The sequence below is a fragment of the Melozone crissalis genome, unplaced genomic scaffold (genome assembly GCF_028551555.1).
Source record: "Melozone crissalis strain CALT ecotype California unplaced genomic scaffold, PUWL_Pcris_2 ptg000013l_1, whole genome shotgun sequence".
In the NCBI taxonomy this organism is placed as follows: domain Eukaryota; kingdom Metazoa; phylum Chordata; class Aves; order Passeriformes; family Passerellidae; genus Melozone; species Melozone crissalis.
Genome location: NW_026535791.1, coordinates 40779919 through 40797084, shown reverse-complemented (window position 1 = coordinate 40797084; position 17166 = coordinate 40779919). Strand labels below are relative to the sequence as shown.

The 17166-nt window shown below is 40.2% G+C and overlaps 1 protein-coding gene across 3 annotated transcripts in view; it reads right to left on the bottom strand.

Annotated features, from left to right (window-relative positions):
• Positions 1 to 17166, bottom strand: part of ZBED1 (zinc finger BED-type containing 1) — a 52873-nt gene that overhangs the window by 22931 nt on the left and 12776 nt on the right. The window contains exons 1-2 of one of the 3 annotated variants that reach the window (XM_054271396.1): positions 11973 to 12047; positions 5924 to 6922 (exon numbers count right to left, since the gene is read on the bottom strand). The exons of 1 other annotated variant lie outside the window; for it this stretch is intronic. The gene's annotated coding sequence lies outside the window, so the exon portion shown is untranslated. Of the gene's footprint in view, positions 1 to 5923; positions 6923 to 11972; positions 12048 to 17166 lie in introns of those variants that run through there. One more of the 3 variants, XM_054271393.1, reaches the window with a different exon arrangement.

Genomic DNA, 17166 nt, shown 5'->3' with positions numbered 1-17166 from the left:
ACATTGATACACAAGCTGCTAACTATATCATATGTGAAAATAAACACACCTGTTGAGTGCACGTATGGATGCTTCAGGTTTTTTCCCAGAAAAAAAAAAAGTGATTTTCCATATATCAAGAATCTGATGTGTTCCCTGCTATTTTCTTGCTTACTCAGACCAATCTACTGCAATCTATTATCTTTGAGCTTTTCACTATGCACTAGACTGATAGCTTCAATGATTTTCCTTAATAACTTCAAGCCATTTTCTGATCATTGCACTGGATGGTGGGCCCACTTAGTACACATACTTAAGCTTGGTTGTTGGTTGGGTGTTTTCTGCTCCCAGACTAACCAGTTTACATTTATACAAACTGCAATGATTCCAGTATAAAATAAAAACAACTGAATGTGGTTTTATGTGGTTGGTTTGTGTCCTTTGACTGAAATTAATTCACATCTTTAGAGAAGGACAAGAAGTACATAATATTGAGTGGTCAGGAGGTGATATTTGGTGCATTCAGGCCCCCTGCACAAAGGGAAACTTTGCTCTTCTTTCAGTATTAGCATTGTGCCTGCAAATAGAAATCATATTATCTTCAATTGCATTTACTATGCATCAGTGGCCCACTACTCAGGTTTGTCCTCTCTCAGGTTTGTTCTGCATTTAGGAGAGGGGAGCAGGTTTCACTACCCAGATGATACATTTCTTGATAACTCGTAGCCACCAGTAAAAAACTAACATAAATTATTGGTGACTAAAAACCACATGTATTTGAAATGTGGAGTGATTTTATCACCTCTGTCCAGTGTCTCCAGAAATTATCATTGGTGATGATAGGAAATATTTGTGTCAGGGGAAAACAAACAAGCAGGTAGAGATGGTGCCCACCAGCTCTACACTCTGCTGCACATTAACTCATTTTCTTGTCCAGGAATCACTCCACAGATTGACTAGTTTTATTTACCAGTCCTCCTAGACAGAGTTTGGAAATGAGAAAAAAATGTTTTACATTTATTTGTTATATTGTTTCCTTGCTTCAGTCCATTCTCTGCAAAGCTTCTGTTTATTTTTCTTTGTTGCCTTGTACCTGCACTTGCAGCTGGAGGCTGCTGCCTCTGACCTTTCTGCAGAGAAACCCAAGCCCACGCTCTCGTGTCTCAATGCTGTGACTCTTCTGAGGATCTGGCTCTTGAGGGAGGAGGGTCACTACCAGAATACCAAGCACTCCCAATTGCCACCCAGCTCCAGCAGCCTTGGAAGCAGAAGAAATCATCCTGTATTTTGTGATGCTTAGTGGATTTGCAAAATCTTAGGCTTTCCCTATTTTTCAGTGTCCTTTTTTTATTTAGTTATGGAATAAACCAATTGAAAATATTCAAACTGAGAAATAAGACCTGTTGTGTGTCCAGAAAGAAATATATCTGTTAAGATCAGTAACAATTACATGACAAAACTCCTATGGACTAATTAATAGAGTTAGCAAAAAAACCACTGGTTTTCTAACTGAGATTTCTTTTTTTTTGGATTTTTTCCCCCTCTGATAATCTGCCAGCTCCTCAAGCATATTTCTTCACCTCCTAATATTTTGAAAGGCACAGTCACTGTCTCTTGCATCTTTAGCACCCACCAATTCCAATCAAAATATCAGCAATGAAGATGGATATCCCTGTCAGGCATCACTTCATCTCCTAGTAGAGCAAGGAAGGCAAAGCCAGTATCATAAATCACTTTCCTTCAAGGGTATAGTCAAGTGACATGGGAAGTTAAAGGTTTAAAATAAAGTTTCAACTTCACCTGTCACTTTCTCTGGCACAGAATGACAAAATCCCAGTGGATACAGTCCGGCTCAAGGAAGGAGAAAGAGGCTGCATGGTCTTATGGTCCATATTGCCAACTATCTCCAGGACTAGTGCTAATTGTGATCCTTGGAATGGTTCAATGTGATTCTATATTTCTATGGCCAGGAAAAGCCAATTTTCAGCCCTTAGTATCTTTTCAACAGTTATATAAATTCCTTAGGCTGAGAATTTTCTCTGATAATGCATGAAGGGCAAGAATCAAAGCCCAGCAAGTCCATGGATTGCATCTCAGTAGGCTTTGATTCTCTTTGGACATGACACCCAGCTGCAAAATGAAAGGGCAGAGCTGCACAGAATATTCAAGAATACTGTAGAAAGGAGGATAGGGAGGGAGGGCTGGCTGGAAATACCCAGCCCTTTTTCAGGTCTGTAAAAACAGATGACAAACAGAAAATAAAGCAGCAGCCAGAATGACCTTCCAACACAAAATGTTCCCTTCCATCATCCTAACAAAAGGCCTTGTAGTAGGCCTCCAGCAGTCTCTTTGAGCAAGCCAAGAACCAATCCTTCATCTTCTAAATCCATGGGGGCTTTTTCAGCCTTAAAAGTGGCCAGTCTGCTTTTGGGTTGGTTTCCCAAGAGTGGAAAAAACCCAGTGATAACTGAAATGTAAATGCTGTAGAAAATCTATTATCCAAACGGTGACTCTTCTGATTCATTACTAGTCACTGCAACACTGCCTTTGAGTCTCAATTTTATTTACTGACCATAAGGCCCCTATAATTAAGCCATGAATTTGCTCCAGAAAGTGACCCTAGGTTAAAAAAAAAAAAAAAAAAAAAGGAAATAAAGGCATCACATGACTCCACGTAACTGTAAATGAGATCCTCAACTAACCTCATACAACATCATGAATTGTCAGTGAGATCGCAGGGATCTGGAAGGTGGATTTGGACTGCAGAACCATAAATCCTACGGGACAGCAGTTAGAAAAACACCAGTCAACTTGCACAGCCCCAGCCAAGCTGCAGAGCTGATGGGTACAGCTAAATCATGTTGTAAATGCAGAAAGTGAAAAGTGTTCCAGATGGTGTGTTCTTCCCCTTAAATCCTCCCAGGTCTCACCTGGGGATATGAGTATCTCTAGACATAGTCATAAAAAAAGAGACAATACCTAAGAAAAGAAGTATAAAAGAAAAACAAACTGAGCTCATACTTGAGTGGTTTACTGGAAAAATCTTAAACTTTCCATACATATTTTTCTTTGGTTATCAATAGCTATTCTTCTCTAATTTCATAACCTAAGCAAGAAGGAAACAGATCAAACAAATGTTGTCATAAAAAGTCAAAGACATTTTATGCTTTGCTAAGATGCCATTGCTGAAATGTCTGGTGTTAGAAACAATAGAGCAAAATATTTAAATAACTAACAGCTATTTTAGAATAAATATGTCTTGCATAGGTTGCATACACAGTAAGACAATAAAAATTAAGGAAAATTGCTCAAATAAAAAGCATAAGATGTGAATTTCAATAGATTACAACATGTAGGCCAGCATATTCTAGCTGCTATTGCCCTATTTGGCTTAAGAAACAAAAGTATTTAGGATAATTATAATTACAACCAGTAAGAATTTCCACGCTTGGGGAAACATTAATATTTCAACATTTCAACATGCTGAATCAGAAAAAAAAATCCTAAAACCAAATCAAATTTTTCTCAGAGAAAAATTCTTAAAAATTATGGGTTTTAGGTATTCCATACAGATACTGTCAAAACAGTACCTATATGGAATACAAATATCCATATAGATACTGCCCTATGTAATATCTGCAGCATTTAGTGGAAACATAGCATTTAATTCATTATTCCAATACAAGTACAAAATCAACATGAAAGGAATAGGAAAATTTAAGTCTTTTAACTCACAAAACAGAGTATTTTGATGCTGAACAAGGATGTTGTGGAGGAGATTCTAAGCACTGTGGAAATGTCTGCATACTAGCTAAGTTTGGACACCTTCCAGCTCCACTTCTCTTTGACAATATCCTGATCATGAAGTCTGTCTTTCCTTCTTGTTTCTTTCCTTCCTTTTCTTTTTTTTTCTTTATATGATAATAAAACAATAAATATGATAATGATAAAGCAATTTTACTAGTATATGTGAATTTTTTTTTCAGCTTATTTTTCTTTCAATGCCTACATGGAAGCCTGCACATCTTAGGACTAATGTGCAAAATTGAATCCTCAGAAAACCCAGGCAAGGAAAATAAGCAGATAAAATGATGGACAAAGAGAGATGTGCATTTCAGAGGAGAGCTAGGATTAGAAGCAGCATAGCCCTGGGTTTCAGACTGGGCTTCAGAATGTCATGCTTCTGGAAAAACAGCTCAGTGCATCCTTTCACAGAAGAGATTGGCCAGCTAAAGTGCTGTGCATAACCTCAACTTTTATGTCTATTTCTGACCACAAAGTGGATGCCTGTGGGAGGGCAGGTACACCTGCAGGAGTCTGTTAGTTCAGATCAAGGCACACTCTTCTTGAGGCAGCTCCTGCCTCTCCCAGCAGCCTGCCTGGCTTGCACCCTGGAGGCATCTGGGCTACAGAAGGAGGGGCTCTTCATGAGACACTCCTGGGTGTGCAGGTGTTCAGGCCATGCCATGGACTTGGTCCAAAGTAAAAACCCCTGGAGCACCAGATCCCTTTTCCTCCAGTCTGCTTCTGCTGAGCTAGTGCAGACATAGCCAAAAATTTCCACATACCATTCACCAAATTTAGAATATTCCTGCAACTTCTTAGCTGAGATTGGACCATTTGACAGTATTTGTGAAGCATGATCCTTAAGAAACGTGGTAAAGGTGCTATGGAAACATATAGGTCTTATGGCAAACCACAGCACAGGGGCACCTGTGTCACCTACCCATGAAGGTGATGCTTGTTAGAAGGTGGAGAAATGCTCCTGCACTCCTGACCTGTCTCTGCAGCCCCTTAGTCTGCTTCTCCATGTCTGGAAACTGGGTGATCAGGCAGGATGTCTCCTGTGACACCCTCACAGTAGATGTGTCTGCTGCACTGGGAGGGGACCAGCTCTCCTGACCTCACTCCCAAATGCCTAGTCCATTGAAAACCCAGGCTGCAGCCCACAATAACCTGCTGCTCTACCTCCAACAGGCACCTGCACCAAAAGCTTTGCTGGAAGTAGGGGAAAACAATGCTTGGTGATGATGTGTGTCTCACCCCACAGCAAGAGCTGCAGTTCCACAGCCCAGCTCATTCTGTCCCTGCCCGGGCTGGGCTCCCCAGCCTGACCTGCATGGTGCCCAGAGGGAATGCTGCAGTGCCTCCTTGTGCAGCTCTGGGACACCTCTGCCACCGCTTCAAGTGGCCTGCCTGGGTGTGGGACAAGCAAAGGGTTTGCAGAGAGCAGCCTCCAACCCAGGCACCTGCACGTGGGGCCTAAAAACGGGCACTGCAGGGATTTGCTCCTCACTTTTCTTTTCAATAAACTCTCTGATAATTGCCTTGGCTTTAGAGCTGAAGGCCTCAGGAGTAATGAACAACTGTTATTTCTAGTACAATGGGATCGTTGCCTGTAATGTTATCCCTTAATTGCTGCTGCGGTGCAAATTATGAAAAGCAAGAATATCCAAATATAGACACTTGGCCCTTGTGACAGGAAATTAAGGTCTCTTCTCTGGCACTGCTGCATGCCCTGAACTCCCACTCAAGCCAAAATGAATTACATACATTCAATATTTTGAAAAACAAGCTCTTAACCTCTACAAACGAGCTTATAGAGTTCATATCATGTGTGTTCTGGCTATCCCTATAAATGTCCAATCCTTTTTCAGATCCTACTAATCTCCTGGGCATCCTAGTCCCTTCAGAGTTAATGGCAAAACTTGGCTGAAAAGGATGTAGTGTTTTTTTTAAAAATAAAGAGTAAATCTGTGAGTGCATTATCTTTTGAACTTTCAGTGGTTTGGATTGACTAACTGGGGTTTTTTATGGCAAGAAAAAGCAAGCAAATATTTCTATATCATCCACAATATAAAATCTCCTATCTTCCTTCCTATTTTTGACATGACACCTTGAGAGTCTACCATTTTCAGCATCTTGGATAGAAGCTTTTCCATACCTGTTCATGCCTTGCTTTGGTGCTGTACTCTTAGAAGCAATAATGACCAGAACAAATTTAGACTTCTGAGAATAAGTGTGTTATCTCTACAGAGGCTTTTTAATATTTCAGGAATTAAGAGTCTAAATGCTTAATCTCCACTGTGAAGTGTCTGAAAAGCATGGTATTGTCAAACAAAAGCCGTAAACTGCTGAGGAAAGTTCCAATCTTTCTCTTACAGATGTCAGTGGGAATTTTGCCAGGAAGCTCAGCATGATAAGGGTATAGACCAAAGTAATCAGTTCTACAGATGATTACATGAAAAGCCCTTCATTATAGCATGATGATTGAGTATTATTACAGTCATGAGACACAGACATCTTCTGGAACCAAAACCAAAAAAAAAAAATGTATTAAGGCTATTCCTCCTCCGAGTTGGGCCTGTTTGGTAGTGGCCTTTCATCAGATGACTTTTCACATGTTAGCACAGCTACTTTGGTTCTGGCCACAGCCTGATATGCACAGCAAAATGAGCCCAGATTTCCTGCTGCACAGTTCCTCTCTGCTAAAGGTCTCTCAGCCCATGAAAGCTGTGTCGTTTGGCAAGTAAAATATTTTTGGCAAACTCAGGAACCTTACACTTTGTTGTCCATCTTCTCCCTTCAGTTCAAGTTCAGTCTTGCTCCACAGGTGCCTCTTCCAGGCTGGAGAAGGCCAGGCAGTTACCGCTCGTGAGTGGTGGCCGATGTCTTGACGAAGGGACACTGTGGCACAGACCCCCAGAGGCAGACAGCGCTTCTGCAGCCTCACCCAGCCTGCCCAGGGCTCGAGCTGAGAGCAGGGGAGCAGGAGGTTATGGCCATGAATTGGGCACTGAGGGCACGGATGGTGTGTGCAAGCTAACGGGGCGCCCTTGCAAACACCTTCGGGATCTTCGCGTTCTTCAGGGAGCATTTGTTAGGCAGATACACTGATGTTGCTTTGCACAGTTCATCCAAGAAAGTGAAGTTGCACAGTACCCTGCAAAAGCAAAGTCTGTATGAAGATGGGAATATGACTAGAGTTTGTATTAACTTTGGATTAAAGTATTTTATTATTACTTATGTGTAAGGAGGTTAATTTTCTCTCTATTACTTGGGGGACTAACAGAAGCCTGCGTTTCCTACGGAAATCAGTCCTTTGTCAGCTTAGCAAAATCTGTATTAATAAAGACAAAATGTAAATATTTATAAAACATGCACAGTCCCATCATTCAGTGTTACTAAAATCATTAATAGTGTCTGGTTCTGGTTTGTATTGTCACCGTCACAGGAAGCTGCAGTGATGACAGTAGGAAAATACGCATCCACAGCAAGTGGATACACTCCCACTTTGGGGAGGATTTTCTTCACTACCTTACTTAGGAGAGGAGTTCTAATGGTGCATTTTAATCTATTTTCCACATGTGCATGTTGGTTACATTTCTTATCTGAAAGGAACTGTGAAACTCTCCCACTGCTTCTTGCCTGAAACTGCTTGCTCTCTGGATTGCAGTTCTGATTGTCTCCTCTTGAAATTATCATTAAAATGGTACACTGGCAAAAAAAACATTTGTCATGGTTGGGGGTTCTGAAATATTTTCTGTTATTTTTATAGTAGCAGTTAATAATTCCCTGAAGCTATCCATTCGACTAAATACCTCTTCTTTTTGCAGTCCTCTGAAACAGTGGTAAAAAATCACTGCTATTTCATTTGAACCTCTCAAGTGATGGGCAAAAATCAGTTGCCTAGCAAGCAGAAGTACTTTTGTTTGTGCTAAAAGGTCAAGACAAAAATGTGCTGAAAACTTTCTGGATGCTTATATAAAGAGATGAGTTATGACTTGGGAGTTATTTATTGCACAAAAGAGTCTGTATTTGACCCTCTGCATCCTGCTCTCACATACTTTAAGGAGAGGAATGACTATTTCTCAAACAAACATTCTGATATTACAGAAAGATAACAGCTACCTCTCTCAGTTTAGATGAACTCAGAAATGTGCCTAGAAAATAATTTTTCATCTGCTATAGAAATGTCAGAGTTCCAGCTTAAGCAATAGCAGTATGAAATCCTTTTCTGTCTTTGACCACGTACTAAAGGAGCCAGCAAATGAAAAGCTATTGTGTTTATTTTCTATGGGCATCTACCACATAATAATGTGGTAATACTTTTCATGGAAATCCATCACAAAATACATATTACAGTTCAGAATATACCATCTACTCTAACCTATACTATGCTTCAGTTTTTGAGATCTTTGTACTGAGCAGCTCACCTGTGACATGGTGCAAACAGGCTGCACCTCTCAGCTGGGTTGGTGTATTTCTGGGGTGCTACAAGCTCAATTAGAGTGCAACACTAATTTCATACAGAAAACTTTGGAAGTGAGAGCTCAGTCTAGGTTTAAGCTTTGTGCAGATCATAGTGGGAGGGTATAAAGAGAATCTATGTGTTTTACACAAACAGATTGGGCACACCAATAGCTCCTATGGTCTGGAAGTGCAATTAAACTGCTCTCTGCAACGAGCAGTAAAACCAGCAGATTTAAGAGGGGGGCGGGTGGGTGTAGATGGAACCTCTGCTATCTTTCTTGTGGTTTTTAAGACACAGGAAAGATTTCTAGGTAAAAAAGGAGAAAGCACAACACCTCTGTCACATATTGTGCAAAGCTGTCCTGTTCAGCCACACAGTACCCTAGAAGGCATCACTGCATCCTGTGTGTCCTAGGGTATAACAAGAAAGTCTGACAGACAAAGCATTCACTTTACTCTCACACCAAGTAAGACATCTGTCTAGAGTAGGCAACCAATGTGAAGCAAAATGCTTTCCCTTTCCTTACCTACTGCTGTGGATGCATAGAAAGTGGATTGCACATGAAAACATGACGAGACAGAAAAAGCTTCTTATCTTTATTAAACTCTCAAACTTTGCCACCAAGTTTCCAAATTCAAAATACCTTATTTTTCTGCCTGATGTGTCTCAACCCAGACCACCAGCTAACTCATCTCTGGTCCTGCAGTGAGCTCAGCTGGGCTGGCACAGCCTCTGGCAGCAGCTGAAGTTCAGGCAGGTTCAGCATCCCACCTGCAGGGACTCTGGCAGGGTCAGGACTCTGGCAACTGATCCAGAAATCTAAATGGCTAAGAAAATGTTTACAGAAGCATTAAAATAAAATTTTATTTGTGTTATTAATTATTCTTTCCCTCCAAATGTATTGTTTGTATCAACCATTTCTGAAATTACTGTTCTGGAAGCAAATGCACTTGCATTCTCACAGACTGTTTTTTAACTGATGATCTTTCTCAAAATCATAGAATCACAGAATCTTAGAATGGTTTGAGTTGGAAGGACCTTAAAGATCATCTAGTTCCAACCCTCCTGGGGGGTGGAAGTGGCCAGGAAGACCTTCCACTGTACCAGGTTGTTCAGGGCCACCATCCAATGTGGCCTTGGACACTTCTAGGGATGAGACATTCACAACTTCACTAGGCAACCTGTTTCAGTGCCTTGCTATCCTTATAGCAAAGAATTTATTCTGGATATCTAATCTAAACCTGCCCTCTTTCAGTCTAAAGCCATCCCTCCTTGTCCTATCACTACAAGCCCTTGTAGAAAGTCCCTTCCCAGCTCTTTTGTAGGCCTTCTTTAGGTACTGGAAGGTGCTATAAGGTTTCCCCAGAGCTTCTCTTCCCCAGGCTGAACAACCCCAACATTCTCATCCTGTCTTCATAGGAGAAGTACTTTTCAACACCTTTAAAAAAAAAAAAAAGGAAGAAGAAGTGGAGAGGTGTTTATGATCTAATATCCTTCCTAATAACCACAGTAACCTGAATCTTCTAGAGAAAATTAGCACTTATCTCTTCCCTGGTGTAAATCATTCTAGCCCACTTTCCCAATTTGCCTGATGGTGAAGTATTGCTAAGCAACACCACACTTGCAGGTCAGCTGTCACTTCATAACTATGCCAATGTCAATTTTTTTAAGGCCCACACTATATATTTTTCAAAGATTATGTTGCCATTTAAGAGCATTTAAAAGTACTTAGCTAATCTTCCTACTGTAATACTAGCTCTTGCTTAGTCTAAAGCTGCGTTGCTATGGATGAATATTGCTTGCAGTGTCTAAATATTTGGAAGTAAAACCAGCCATTTTCTTCAGTGGTATAATGAAGTGTGGAATAAGATCAAGCCTGATTTTAATTATAAGTTGTCCTTTCTCTTACTCTGCCTGCCTTCCCTGTTTTTCATGCCAACAGCAACTGTTTAATTTGACTTGAAGGAAGCTAAACAGTTAGCCTCAAGTAGCAGATGAATCATTCTAATATCTGATAACTTTTCCAAATAAAGGCCTCTCTCTCCAGGAGCAAATGTCAGTCTCCATCACTTAACAAGCTTATCTGAGCCCATGAAGAGAGCAGGGACATGCTCCCACTGCAAAGCTAATGGTGGGGTTTTCAGTGTGTTGCCAAATTGCTGAGCAGTACAGTGACATTGCCGACTTCCAGACAAAGTTCAGCCCTCAGCCTGTGCCTGAGCAAGCGCTGAAAAGGAACAGGTATAGGACAAATTGCAAAAGTTCCAAAGCACACAACCCCCAAAAGTGTAAGGTGCTCCTCAGTGGGCCTCCACTGGTGCTGGGGCATCTCCTGCTCCTGCTCTGCTCAGGTGCTCCAGGGGTGCCCTATCCCTGGGAACCCTAGCATGGCCCTTACAGTTTGATCCAGATACTTGCCAACTTCAAAGTGCCAACTAAACATGGACTTTCACAGAACTAAGCACTTGGATCCAGCACAGAGACCTTTTTAATGCCAAGTATCTCATTAAATTGTCAACTTCCTTGCAAGCAGCACTCAGAGTAGCAAGAACAAGCATGGGAGATTAAATTCTCCAGCGACCTGTGCTGGTAAACCAGGACTTCCAGAGCCAAGTGCTCAGGGCTGTGAGTTGAAGCAGGGCTTGGCTTGCACCCAAGCCCCAGGAGCCCAGGGGAGCCAGGCAGAGCCATGGAGCAGGCTCTCCTCATGCCCTGGTGGCAGGTTAGCTGGGCAGCATCTCCCTCTGGAGGCTCTCCCCAGATCCTGCTCCCATCAGCAGCCCCAGCTGGGCAGGAGGGTCCATCCCAAAGCACCATCTCAATGAGAGGCCTGGGTGAACCTGACTTCTCTAGGTGCATTTTAGCAGATGTCTGGCTCAAAACAGTACCTTCAGACTAAAAGAGCATTCTGTAAAATTAGCATTTCAGGAATTGTTTTTCTAATCTGTTACTGAGTCTGGGAACCTTTCAGGATGGTAAAATGCTACTTTTTTCTCCAATCCTAATCATTAGACACACACTTTTCCTAAAAGTATGGGGAGGCTAATAGGATCAGATGAAATTATAAAGTCAAAGTTGATGATTCTAAGAACAGAATCTAATCAAACACAAACGTGACAGTTGTCATCACTGTCATAGTATTTACCACAATTTTTCTGTTAAATTATCCATGTGTTTTCACCAACACAGAGGTTAGTCATTTAAGTCATTTTAATTATATGTTTGTATTGCTGTCTCATTTTTTATTTGTTTGGATTTCTTGTTTATTGGATCTTTGATGGGATCCATACATACTGAGGTTTCTCATACTTCTCTGAAGCTACATTTGGATTATCACAACCTTCAAAAACTCAAAGATGATCCTAAGAAAATTGAAAAGATGGAGCCAGAGTTTTCAGAGAGATCCAGTGACTCCAGTAAACCTCTTCAGAGCCCCAGGATCTCCCTCATCACAGGGACAGCAATATGCTGCCTGATTATTTTTTTTTTTTTTGATGGAAGAGATGGAACACTCACATGCATTCAGCATGATAAAGACTGAAAGTGAAAAATTTCTATCCAGCTTCTAAAATGTCAAGCAAAATGTCAGGTAGCACTGTAATAAAAAAGGAACATCTAACATAAAACAGGAGTGCTCTGATTAGCACATTGCTTTCTAATGAATGTCACACATTCAGCAAAACCACTGGGCTTCAGAAGTAATGAAGTAGTGATTGGATAAAAATTCACAAAGGCTCACCAGTAACTCCCAGAAAAGTTCCTTTATGAAGTGAATCTTTATTTGGATACTTCTGTAATTGGACACATCTTAGGATCAAATTCTCTCATCAAAGGGTAGATATTAAGACCTCACTAAGGCAGTGGATCTTTATGGATCTAAGAAGAAAAGTTGGCATTCATTGGTGTTCCTCTAGGGAGAAGGGAGATTAAAAAAAAAAAAAAAGTTTTAATTCATGGTGTTCAGCTGATGGAGAATGACAGACCTTTGCAGAGATGGTGATCCAAGGTAATTAAATTAGATGATGGAGACTTCTCTTGCTGCCACTCAAGATAGAAAATCCAAGGAAGAATGGCCATCCTAAAAATAATCATTTATGAAACCCACATAATAGGTTCAGTGGAATAGACCCCTGTACATTACAGGAAATGAAACTGAACTAAATCCTGCACAGCAAAATTTGTCTTGCAAATGGGGAAAGTGAAATTTGCAGAACACATCCTTGATTTTTTAATCAATTATTATTATCACCCTGCAACTCGAGGGAAGTCTACTATCAGGGAAACATAACACCAAGGATGCTTCTGGCCAAAGGAACCTGTAGTGAAGGCAGACCACTCATGAGATGTGAAATAAACTATGCCTTGCAATTTTTTTTTCACCCATCTCACTGCAAATGGTCCCAACTCCTGCCACCTGCACCTTTAACGCAGTGCTCCAGTAAGCTGCTTGTCAATGTTAGTACAAGTGTTTACTGTACCAAAATCAGTCTTCTCTTTTTCAACACAGTGCTTTGAGAGACACAATCTAGAATGTTTTATTGCCCTCTAGACATTTTACAATTTCTAGCAATTTTTTTTTCTCCCCAGAGAGATGTGGCATTATCTGCTTTGATTTTGTACTTTTAAATTCATGTGTGCTGCTCCTCATTTGCTCATACTTCAGAAATTCAAAGATATCTTTTTCTACCATTTGTATCAGTAATTAACCATAACTAAACAGGCAATTTACTGAATGGCAATGATGGGATTCCTAGCTTCAATATATTAAAGAATTGCATCCTTTGTCCCCTACACATTTATTGTCATTTACAGATTTATTGTCTCTTTAGCTAGCTACACAGGTGTTTTTCTTCAGCTGTTTCTCAACTGGTTACAAATATCCAAAATTCTTTACAGAGGATCAGACCATTATTCTGACCTAAGGATCACGTGTAGGTCTTTTTACATGTATTTTTAATAATTTATAGAATTTGTATGCAGTTCTGTTGATACATGATTATCCCACTTCCTTTTGACAGCCTCTGTAAACATCCCATTTAAATTCTCAATAATTTGGTGTATATTGCTATCCTTTGACTGTCCATTTTATTGGAATGCATAAAAAATCCTGACATTTCTTGGAATCAGCTTCCTTTGAAGTTCAACAGGATGTAAACACCTACTGTCTTTTGCATCTTTTCACAGTTGCACCCACAAAATTCTGTGCATTTAAAATATAAAAATAATCACCTGGCAGAATAACAGCAACCCAGAGGGCCAAGTATATAACTGCTTAATAGATCAGAGCTATGGACTCATAAAGAACAGAACTGTAGAATTATCTATATCTAAAATGACACAAATTCTCAAATTATAAAACCACAACATTTGAACAGTTTAGTATTTTCCTTATACTAGCCATAATTAAACTAGATTTTACAGCTATTGCTATGCACTTCTAGAACTAAAAAATATTATCAAGTTGTTGCTAAAAAATATTATCTGGATGTTGCTAGATAAAGAAGAGTCATCAAATTCAAAATACCCACGATGGAGAGCTTCAGTTGCTGGTACACAAGCTGCCCAAATGTCATGAGATTGAGTTTACAGATGCAGCTTCTGGACTCCACCAATGATTGCTTCATACAGGTGAAAATCCTACAAAACATGGGAAAAATCACTTTTGTGGATTCAATCCTAACCAACGTTGTGGAGTAAGCTCAGAGGTAGATAGAGGCTGAAGCACTTAAAGTTGGAGCTTCTGGAAAGATCTGCAGCTCCCAAAAGACATCCATATTTTTCTGGCAGCTGTGTGTGACCAGTATCACTGCTAAACAACAGCTGGAGCACATCAGGAGAGCTTCTAGACTGCACTCCGTGCTGCTCAAAGAGAAGAACTCTCACACTCACTGGGAGATCTGTGTGTGATGTGATCCAAGGTCTGCAAAATGGCAGTAACCAGCAGTCTCATTTTAAACACATGATCTTGATCCAAATCAAAACACTAATGTAAATGCTTTCCATTAATCCCATGCCCTGGTAGTTAAGTCCTTCTATTACAAGTTTGCAATGCTGTTGCTGTGTCATGGTGTTGGTTCTTGACACATTTTATCTTCGGTAAATAAAATAAAATAAAATTAAGACTTAGAAAAAATATTGCTTGACAGTGGGTCAGATGAGTACCCTGAAAGTGCAATTCAGCTTTCTGGGCTTTTGGTTTAAAATAAGGGTTTTTCCTAAAATAAGCAAAGCAAGAACCTTTGCAACTGAACTCAAACATTTCAAAGACCCTGAGAAGGCTGTGTCAGTAAGGAATTGACACCTGTAGATGAACAGAGATGGGGAAGGCAAGAGAAAGGAAGCCAAACTCAGCCAAGCCAAGCTAAGCCAACCCAAGAAATGGAAGGCAAAGCAAGGCAAAGCAAGGCCAGAGAAAGCATATCATAGATTGTTGTGAATTTGGTGAGGTTTATTATCTCAACACGTTTGGTATCACAGAGCTGCCAGTGCAAGATAACTTTCAGATCTGTCAGGCAGCTGAGTTACAAGCCCTGCCTGCTCATGTCCAGGACTCAGCTGGGCTGCAGCCAGAGCTCCTACTTCAGTGTCCTTAGAGGAAGAAGGTAGGCATGTTGCTAAAGCCATATAATCTCAAAATTCACTGGGGCCAAATGTAGATCTGATCAGGAAGAGAAAGGGGCTCAGGAGTGTCCATTTCCATATGTCCTATTGTCACCCCATTTCTCATCACAGAGAAAAGCAAGGCAATCTTCCCAAGAATATTTCTGGGATTCACATTCTCTGAAAATCAGAGAATGATCAAAACAATTCTTGTCTCATTTGCTGTGCCTGTGTTTGTGCAAAAGTAGAATACAATACAGAAATTGTTTACCCAAAGTGATGTTGTTTTGTTTCCTTGGCCTATCAGGGCCAAGCGTGTGTGTGTGCTGGGACTGTCAGCTGACAATCATGAAAGGCTGTGCAGTGGAGCGCAGTTGAGTGTTTAGCAGATTCAGTTTAGATGTAATGTAATATAATGTAATATAGTATAGAATAATATAGTATAACAAAGTAATGAATTAACCTTCTGATAAGATGGAGTCCTCCTCATCATTCCTCCTTCATCAGGGGCAAAAATACCCACTGTATCCTAGCACTCCTGCATGCTCTTAAGGCAGCACTAGATTTGCTGCCTCCTTGAAGCAGCTCTCTCTGTGCAATGTTCTTTTGCCTCCCAACAGTCTTCTCCATTTCTTCCATGCATCTCCTCTGCTCCCAGACTTCAATACTGCAGTGGACACCCTACTGCATCACTGTTTCACTGGTGGAAATATCAGTTAAATTATTTGAGTGGTTATTTTCAACAGCAACAAATGAGTTGTCATAGGAAAGTATAGAAATAAAAGTTTAAAATCCTCAGAGTATTTATTAACTCTTCACATTAAAAGCAAACCTTGGTTAGATGCTATAAGCCAGATTTTGCAATTCAGCGTCTAATAATCTCCAAAAAACTGATGTTAGAGAATGTACACGCAACGTACAAGCATGAATATTTTCCATGTCATATGCTTCTGTATGTTTCCACCTATATTTTTGTACAAATAATGAATGCATAAGAGGATGATTTCCCCACAAAACACAAAAATTAAAATGCTTGCTGTAAAAATGCAGACAAACAAGTTTAGCCAGGAGATAGCTCTAGTTTAGGATGGATTAATTTGTTCATGATTATTCTTTACAAACTTTGCAGGAAGCCTGACAGATAAAAACTGGTCCAAGATCTGTATTTTCATTGTCAGTGATGCTTGTGCAAAATCAAAAAAAATATATGTCTTGGCATGACAGTAATGCACCAATAGCCAAAGGCTATTCCTTTTCTACACAGATTTCAGTGTGAAAATGGTAGGAAAACCACAATAATTTTCAAGCTGCTAGAGGGTACTGTCAACTGTGAAAAACAGAAAGACAACTATAAACATAATTATTCAAGTGCACCCTCTGAACTAACAGGGATATTTTGAAGGACTAGCAGAGAATTTTTAAAACGTGCTAAGCAAGACAGAGCGGTAGTAAATGATTATTGTGGTTTCCTCCTTTCCAAAATATTTTTACAAAAGAGATATTAAGCAGATTGATTTGGTTCTCAGCAGAATGCATGTGGAGGGCAAGACCTGATGGCAGTTTTTAACTCCATTTCTTCAGCATCCCTGTTAGATGTTTTGCATAGCAGTACCTTCTGAACAAATTTGCTTGAGATCAAACTCTAACTATAGATTAAGACTTAATTGGAAAATCTAGAGGACTGAAGAATGAATATTTGGTCCTTATGCATGTAAATGAATTCAAAAGTATTTTTCCTTTTGTAACATGAAAGAGAAGATTCCCAAAGGATCACTTGAGTGCTGTCCCTGGTCTGTGAGCCCTTTCCAAAGGCACATGCCCTGGAAGGAAAAGGCACCCATTGCTGTGGTGGCACCTGTTACTGCAGCTGCTGCTGCTCTTCCAGGTGCATGGCAAAAGAGGGCAGTGGAGCACTGCACATTTCAACAGATTAAACTAATGATCCCTGCAGGTCTTTTCTCTACATTTCTTTGCTGCAAAAATTATTACAATACCTAGAAAAGCAATCATGTTGTATTAATAACATACGGACAGTTTAAACAGAACATCTCTTTTGCTTCCACTGAAAATGGCATTTCTCTCCTTGGGAGCCTTGTAATCGATTGACTGAAATTTCATTACTTCCAAATCTCCAGTCACAGGAGGTATTTTATTTTCACCCACTAACAGGATTCTCCAGGTTGGTTTCTTTTGCATTATCTCTTTCACATGCTTTCCAGGGAAGAATGCCTGTAACACATCTCTCCAAGTTTAAAACAGCCAAGTCATCTCATGAAATGGGTTTGGTTTCTATTTCTCCGTCCCTAACAAGACACCATGTTTGTTTCAGCCAA